General features: G+C 39.2%; 1 long non-coding RNA gene across 2 annotated transcripts; it reads right to left on the bottom strand.

The window, feature by feature from the left end:
* Positions 1–200: 200 nt before the first annotated feature.
* Positions 201–1823, bottom strand: LOC106371525. 2 transcript variants are annotated; one of them, XR_007324735.1, is made up of 4 exons: positions 1639–1823; positions 1528–1556; positions 578–1363; positions 201–489 (listed from the first exon to the last, which is right to left on the bottom strand). It is a non-coding gene; the product is annotated as an uncharacterized LOC106371525 (long non-coding RNA). The 2 variants fall into 2 exon arrangements; XR_007324734.1 differs by having other exon boundaries at positions 578–1333; positions 1639–1822.
* Positions 1824–9038: the final 7215 nt, after the last annotated feature.

Raw genomic sequence — 9038 nt, 5'->3', positions numbered from 1 at the left:
TTCGGTTATAATTGTTTAAGTAAAAATTTAAAGGATCATTTTGTAAAAACAAATAGAGGAGGTGACATGGCAAAAACATAGTTTCTCATTGACCGATTATTTTCGCCTACATGGACACTCTATCTAAGGCTTATATCCTCTTTTTCTTACTTGTTTGATATTTAATACTTAATTTTTAATATATTTTTGAACTATCGTGATAAATAAAAAAACTTTTGAACTTGTAACTGGTTTCAAGATCCAATGATAATTAATTAACTCTATATACATAAATGATTTTATTTGGTAACAATCGTACAAAGAACAACAACTCCAAGCTTGTAAGACTTTGACATTACAAAATGTTAATAAAGCAGATTAACCGAGACCTGAGGTTTCATCTTGGAGAGGAGCCTCGTCTTTGATGCGCGGTGGTCTAACAATGATAAGTCCGTACTCTATAGCTTCTTCTGAGTTGAACCTTTTCAATCTGCTCAAATCTTTGAAGATCTGTATCATCATCATCGTTTAATTATTTTCATCATCATCAGCATATGCACTCAGAGGTGTCAATTATTATTATGACAACAAAACTAACCCTTTTCCGCAGGCTGTCCTGTATTTTTGGCTAGTTAGTTGAAGAGGTAATCTCTTATCCTTGAAAGCTCTTCATTTTGAATATCATCAGCCAGAAAGAATTTTGCAAGTGTATATATAGCTTTACCATGTTACTATAAGAGAGGAAAAATATTTTTTATAGTCCATAGAGATAAGCGGCTTATAGCTGCACCAGCTGACCACGAGCTGCACCAGCAGGTGACTGGAGAGCGATCCTTAACAATGGCATCACAAACTGTTGACCCTTTCACAGAAAACAATAATTCAACTTCAAGTTCCTTAGAGTCTAGCTAGCATATAAGATCAATTTGGTTTCCACATGCTTTAAAAGAAAGTGAAATAAAGAGTACCTTTTCAGCGGCAGCAAGAAGAAAACCTGCAAGGTTTTAGGCAAGCCTAACACAATGTGTCCCAACCGGACTTTTCAAGCTCTTCATTGTATCATAGATAGCTAAACTTGGAGTTAGCTATCAAGATACAACATAGTTTTAAACTAAAGCAAAAATGATAACTATCTAGTATCTACTGGTCATAGTGATTTCATAACTGGCCTTCACTACTCACTCTAGTTTCATACTAAAGAGAAAACATTTGAGATTTATTAAACACGATACACATAACCCAGTGTCACAACAACACGAAGGCTACGTGATGGTACAACTGAGAGAGACTACCTGAGAAATTATCTTTGTATGCAACTGCTTTCTCAAGATAGGCACCATTGAAGGTCGAACAACTGAAATCAGAATCTATCAGAATCTATTACCTAGGAATAAAACAAAGTCTTGTTTCATCAGTTTGATGGTTTATTGATTAAGTTGTTATTAGTTTAAACTGTGAAAACGTAAATCACTAAAACAAAAGATCAAAACTTTGAACTTTGTTTATGCTGATCCCAAGCTGCATCAAGAACGAAACTTAATATTTTACCTGAAATTTCATTGGCATGAACTGTTTTGCTGCAAAAGAAACAATGTTCATCTCAGCCAAATAAACAAATGAAACTGCTTCAAAAAATTAACGCAAAACTTCAATACTTACATTTAGAGAATTGTCCATGGAACCAGAAAAGAGTCTGCTAGCTCCAACATATAAAGAGACTCTGTAAGTGAAGTGACGCAGCCGTATGATAACGTAGTGGCAGTATTGTATCTCCAAGCCAAAGTAAAGCCATCCTGCACATAGAGAATGTTATATCCCTATAAGAACTTGTTACTTACCTAAAACCCAATAGACCTGTAAAATTCTATAACACAGATTTGTTTTCCCAATCAAAAAGATAATCTATGATAATTTGAAGGAGAAAAACAAAGATGAAGGATATTCATAATGGCAAAACACAATTATACTCGGTTTAAGAAATATATTACACAGTCAGTTAAACAAATTTATGTACTCATATTCACCTGAAGATTAGTTAGTAAGTTTTAAGATAAAAAAATCTTTCAAAATTTTTTTTTCATTTCCTGAAAGATTTTTTTATCTTACTATACTATTTATAATAATATTATTTTATAACTCATGTATTTTGTTTTCTAGCTCTAGCTCTGCTAATCCAAGTGAGAACACAATAATGGAATACATTAATTTCTACTCTTCCTAAGGTTATCATGTGGCTATATGGAGTAAACATAACAAAAAAGGCAGAGCTAAAATGAGAAGTTACTATAAGATTAATTGCAACCAGTAACAATATCGTGTATCCTAACTTTTGGTTTCTTAACCCAAATATCAACAGACTTTATATTTGATATTGACAGATCCATGATTCATCCGACATTCAAAACGAATACCTGATAAATACTCAACCATCGATCCGCCCCTTATGCCACGCACCATCTTTAAAGCATTCTCTAAACAAAACTGAAGAATGCAAAATAAAATGGCAAAACCAAATGTTTTTCTCCTCTCCATACTTCTCATTGCTTCACTCTTTTACTTATCCCACACCTTAACACTTTTTGGCATCTGATGCAGCGCATCCTAACCTTAACGAACACGTCCTCCTTTTCCTTGTTCGATAAGGAACAAATGTTTTCCTTTTCTCTTTACGTTCTACTTTTCTTTAAGTTTTCCTTTTCCTATATAAGTTTATTTTCCTATTTCTTAGGCTTGGCTTTCTTATAAATAGTGCTCTAAAGGTTTGTAAGAGACACGATTGATTGAATTAATAAAGAGTTTTATTGCAACCGAGTTTTTACAAGAAGTGTATTCTTGCAAACCTCAAACCTCTGTTTTTCCTATAGCAAAACAGAGCCTCTTTTCAGATTTTCGTGGAGAAAACCAGAAACCTAACTTGTTTCTCTAGCTTCCCGGGAACGTGAGACTCAAGCTTTCCATCTATCCCTTCCGCTCCATCACTTTTGGTATCAGAGCCTAGACGTTCCTGCCATAGTCATGCCACCGAAACAAAATAAAGACGTTAACCAAGATGACTGGGTTGAATTACGAAGGACATTACAGGAGATGCAGATTAACATGCATACCTCGATTCAGCAGTCTCATGAGCCGTTACAACGGACTTTACAAGAAGTTTTGACAACAATAGGTCAACACCAGCAACCACATCAACACCAACGACGCTACGAGCATGTTATTGAAGACGATGAGGATAGGGACGACGAGAATCCGTTTGCTCCTCTTCAAGCACAAGTCAATCGGCCTCGTAACTGGGATCGTGGTCCGATGGTCGAAGACCGACGTTGGGAAAACGGATTCAAATCAGACTTACCAGAGTTTACAGGGAGTATCCATGGAGAAGAACTGGTTGACTGGCTTGTCACAGTTGAAGAAATCATTGAATTTAAACAGGTACCTGCTAATAGACAAGTTGCCCTTGTTGCAACAAAGTTTCGTGGTCAAGCAGCTTCATGGTGGTTACAACTGAAATCAACTCGTGCTCGTGAAGGGAAACCGAAGATCGCGACATGGGAGAAGCTGAAGGAGAAGTTGCGCAAAACCTTTTTACCTTATAATTTTGACCGAACTATGTTTACAAGGTTACAAAATTTACGGCAAGGACCTCGTACGGTGGACGAATATGCAGAAGAATTCTATTCGCTTATGACACGTAATGAAATTCATGACAGTGAAATTCAGCTAGTGTCACGCTTTATCGGCGGTTTACGGCCCCAACTTCAGAATGCATTGGAACAATTTGATCCCAACACAGTTGGAGAAGCCCATCGTCGTGCGGCATCGTTTGAAAGGCAAAGTAGAACATCATCTACTAACTGGAACTCTTCTGCCAGATTCCGTAATACGACATCTCAAGACCAAACAACGGGTCAAGGATTGAACAATACAAATCCAGAAACAACGCACGTCCCAGCTTCAAATCGTGCAGCAACATCAACTAAAGAACAAACACTCCGCCGCTCTTTGCGACCGAACGTATTATGTTGTTTTACATGTGGAGAACTAGGTCATATACAAACAACTTGTCCAAACAAATCGAAACGTGGTCTTTTAATTGAAGAAATTGATCCCACCTATGATGACTATCATGATGATAATGGAGACGAGTTGGGAGAAGACGCTGAACTCGAAGGTGACTCGGGTCCTCTATTAGTAGCACGACGGATCTGTTTAGCACCTCAAGTTTTAGAAGAACCATGGCTGCGCACAAACATTTTCCAGTCTACTTGTACGGTTAAAGGGAAAGTTTGCAGCTTCATTATTGATTCAGGAAGTTGCCACAATATAGTCTCTGACTACGTAGTTCGCAAATTGAGCCTTGAGAAGGAAGCTCATCCTCACCCATATAAGCTAACATGGTTGAAAGCAGGGACAGAGGTACGAGTTACCCATCGATCATTGGTGTCATTCTCGATTGGAGCAATTTACAAAGACAAAATTTATTGTGACGTTGTTCCGATGGACGTCGGTCACTTGATTTTTGGGAGACCTTGGCAGTATGATCGTGAGACAACCCATGATGGGAAACGTAACTGCTACCGTTTTGTTTTTGATCATCGCACAATCACACTCTTACCTAATGAACCCTCTCTTCCATCACCAGCGAATCAAACTACTTGTCCAGCACCTACTCAGCCGGTTGAGTCTTGTTCAAAACCTGCTTTGATCTGTTCGGTTAGTGCATTTGAGGAAGAGCTACGACAGACTGGTTTCGCTTTGGCTTTACTGTCCGTTTCAGACAGAGCCGTGAGTTCTCAGTCACATAACATGGATTTTAGTCCACTCGTTGAAGAATATACAGATGTGTTTCCAGACGACTTGCCAAAGGAGCTACTTCCGTTAAGAGATATTCAACATCATATTGACTTGGTGCCAGGAGCTTCACTGCCTAATAGACCGCATTATCGGATGAGTCCACAGGAACATGACGAGTTACGCCGACAAGTCGAAAGCTTATTGTCGAAAGGACATATCCGCGAGAGTCTCAGCCCATGTGCAGTACCAGCTCTATTAATTCCAAAAAAAGATGGATCTTAGCGTATGTGTGTTGATAGTCGTGCTATCAATAAGATAAAAGTGCGTTACCGTTTCCCTATTCCACGCCTCGATGACCTATTAGATCAAATTGGCACCGCTACAATCTTCTCCAAAATTGATCTAAAGAGCGGTTATCACCAGATTAGAATTCATCCTGGAGATGAATGGAAAACAACTTTCAAAACTCGGGAAGGTTTGTTTGAGTGGCTTGTTATGCCCTTTGGATTATCTAATGCACCAAGCACTTTTATGCGAGTAATGAATCAAGCTCTTCGTCCTTTCATTATAAAATTCGTGGTGGTCTATTTTGATGATATTCTTATATTTAGTTCTTCCTTGGCCGACCACCTTGTCCATATTCGTGAAGTCTTGAGTGTTCTACGGAAGGAAAGACTTTTTGCCGCCAAACAAAAGTGTCAATTTGGTACAGACCATGTCTTGTTCTTAGGATATATGATATCCAAAGATGGTTTATTAGTGGATATTTCAAAACTCGAATCCATCAAGTCATGGCCAGTTCCACGGACAATCTCAGATGTTCGTAGTTTTCATGGTTTGGCGTCATTTTACAGACGTCTTGTTGCAAATTTCAGTAGTATTACGGCTCCAATAACTGCCTGCATGCGTGAAGGGAAGTTTGAATGGACGCCTGCTGCGAATCAGGCTTTTGAGATCATCAAGACAAAGTTAACAACAGCGCCGGTACTCGTCTTACCCGATTTCTCTCTAACCTTTGAACTCCATTGCGATGCATCAAAGTTTGGGATAGGAGCTGTGTTAAGCCAACAAAACCGACCAGTGGCATATTTTAGTGAAAAATTAACAGGAGCTAGGAGTCGCTACAGTACATATGACATGGAGTTTTACGCAATCATACAAGCTATTAAGCACTGGAAGCATTACCTCTGCCATCGCGACTTTGTATTATTCACCGATCATGATGCGCTTCGCCATCTTGATAGTCAAGTGAAAGTATCTGCTAGACATGCCACATGGATTGCTTTTCTTCAACAATTTACATTCAGTATTAAACATCAGTCTGGAAAGCTTAACCGTGTCGCTGACGCCTTAAGCCGTCGTCACTGTCTTCTCACGACAATGTTTAATTCAGTCGCAGGGTTTGCATCTTTCGGAGAATTATATGTGACTGATCCTTACTTTGCTCGTATTTGGATCGAAGTGCAGAACGGTCTTCATCGAGACTTCACGCTACAAGACGGCTTTCTGTTCAAAGGAAACCAATTGTGCATCCCGGATTGTAGCCTACGTCTGCGTATCCTCGATGAGTTGCATTCTGAAGGACATGTGGGACGAGATAGAACGCTTCAACTCGTCACAGAGCGATATTTTTGGCCTACCCTTCGCCGGGACGTGGAAAGATATATTGAACGGTGTCGTGCGTGTCAGCAAGCTAAGGGAAAGGCGTCTAACACAGGCTTATATCTCCCACTACCGACGCCTACTCAGCCGTGGACTGACATAAGTATGGATTTTGTGTTAGGGCTTCCACGTACTCAAAGAGGTAATGACTCTATTTTTGTGGTGGTAGATCGATTCTCCATGATGTCTCATTTTATTCCCTGCAAAAGAACAACTGATGCGGTCTTGGTAGCACAACTGTTCTTTCGAGAAATATACCGTCTTCATGGCCTTCATACTTCCATCGTATCAGATCGAGACACACGTTTCTTAAGTCATTTTTGGCGTTCTTTATGGAAGATGCTCAACACAAGCTTGGATATGAGTTCAGCATATCATCCTCAAACAGATGGTCAGACTGAAGTCACGAATCGAGCTTTAGGGAACATGCTACGAAGTCTTGTGGGCGATAACATTAAAGCTTGGGAAACGAAGTTATCACAAGCTGAGTTCGCTCATAATCATATGCTAATAATCAAAGTTTGGGTTTCAGTCCATTTTATGTGGTTTATGGCATAGTTCCTCGCGGTCCTTTGGATTTGACTGTCATGCCAGACAAGTCACGACTACATGGACAAGCCGTGGATTTTGTCGACAACCTGCAACTTGTGCACCAACAAGCTCAAACAAATTTGGAAACGACCAAGAGTTCTTTCAAGAAGGATGCAGATAAGCATCGTCGCGAGGTTAACTTTCAGGCTGGTGATCTCGTGTCGGTGGTTCTAACAAAAGATCGATTTCCTGCGCATGCGTATAATAAATTGAAGTCCCGTAAGATTGGACCAGTGGAAGTCATTCACCGTATCAACGCAAATGCTTATAAGCTTCGTCTTCCTGATCACATTCGAACTTCAGATGTCTTCAATGTCAAGCACTTATTTCCATACCATGGTGAAAACGAGGTTCCAGATTCAGGGACGAATCTTTCTCTACCCGGAGAGACCTGATGCCGCGCATCCTAACCTTAACGAACACGTCCTCCTTTTCCTTGTTCGATAAGGAACAAATGTTTTCCTTTTCTCTTTACGTTCTACTTTTCTTTAAGTTTTCCTTTTCCTAGATAAGTTTATTTTCCTATTTCTTAGGCTTGGCTTTCTTATAGATAGTGCTCTAAAGGTTTGTAAGAGACACGATTGATTGAATTAATAAAGAGTTTTATTGCAACCGAGTTTTTACAAGAAGTGTATTCTTGCAAACCTCAAACCTCTGTTTTTTGTGTAGCAAAACAGAGCCTCTTTTCTGGTTTTCGTGGAGAAAACCAGAAACCTAACTTGTTTCTCTAGCTTTCCGGGAACGTGAGACTCAAGCTTTCCATCTATCCCTTCCGCTCCATCAGCATCCGAATTGATGAAGTTTATATTCGTGGTACCCTGCTTTGTAGCCTTAACGAAGACCCAAGTGCGCCACCAGTCTCCAATGCCATAGTCTACTTAGTATGTGGCGGCGCAAACTCAACCATCACTGAAGCATTGACCAATCCCTAGTATTTGTCATTGTGCTCAACACATTAGAGACGATTTTGGTCAATCCAAGTGAATGCAGTATCAAAGCCAATCTTCCGACTGGCACGTGCGAAATCATTCCACCGGACGGCGCACTCACTGCCTCAGTTAATCTTGTCAACATCATCATCAGGGGTCTTCTTTTTATCGCTAACTATGCCGCTGGTGCATTTCTCAACGAGGATCCCCCATAAACTATACCGTGTGACTTGTATGTGTGTACGGTGGGATTTTTTGCATGATCCTATAGGGAGATATAAAAGTGATATATATGCTCCAAAAATAATGTGTATAGTATTTATCTAAAATGATACTCCCTCCATTTCAAAAATTTATGTTTTAAGTTTTTTACATTTATTAAGAAAAAAAAAATCAGATTTTAACTAGTAATATATTATTTTCCGTTATCATATATTTCTCATAACTTTTAACAAATAAAATCTTTATAAACACTACTATGTTTTTTTAAGTTTACAATTTACAATTAATTTATGTATTGAAAATATAAAACATATATTTGTTTGAACAACCTTTTTTTTCAAAATATAGATTTTTTGAAAAGTAAGGAGTAGTAATTTGGCTGCCGATACAAAAACAATGATGTTTTGTGGCTCATACAGTTAAGTACAGTGTCGATTAACAGATTACACCAAAAGTCAAATGGTTTATATGATTTTTTGGTTATAAGAACTACAAAAACAAGCAAAAGCCCAAGCAATTGAATGAATAATTGAAAACCAAGTGAATGCCTTCACGTCTTCAGTGCTTCTTGTTCTGTCTCTCTGGATCTTTACCGGCCGTTTCCGACGAACCTAGCCGGAGATTCGGGTGTCCATCTTTTCTCTAGAGTTTTTGGGGAGGTGTCATGAAGCCTTTGAGCCCTTCGTCGACGCCTTTTTAGTCTCATCGGCGCTCAAAGATTTGAGTCAGATCGGAGCCGCAGAGGTCCGTTGGAATCTCAAACATCGCTGCCTCCTTTTTCTTCTTGGTACCTTCTTGCTCCTGCTGTTTTCTCTCCAAAGGCTAGCAGTGCTTCAGACAACAATCCATGACAATCCCTGTGGC

Source organism: Brassica napus, chromosome C6, assembly GCF_020379485.1.
Source record: "Brassica napus cultivar Da-Ae chromosome C6, Da-Ae, whole genome shotgun sequence".
Taxonomy (NCBI): domain Eukaryota; kingdom Viridiplantae; phylum Streptophyta; class Magnoliopsida; order Brassicales; family Brassicaceae; genus Brassica; species Brassica napus.
Note: the sequence above shows the minus strand (reverse complement) of the source record. Positions and strands in the feature narration are given on the sequence as shown.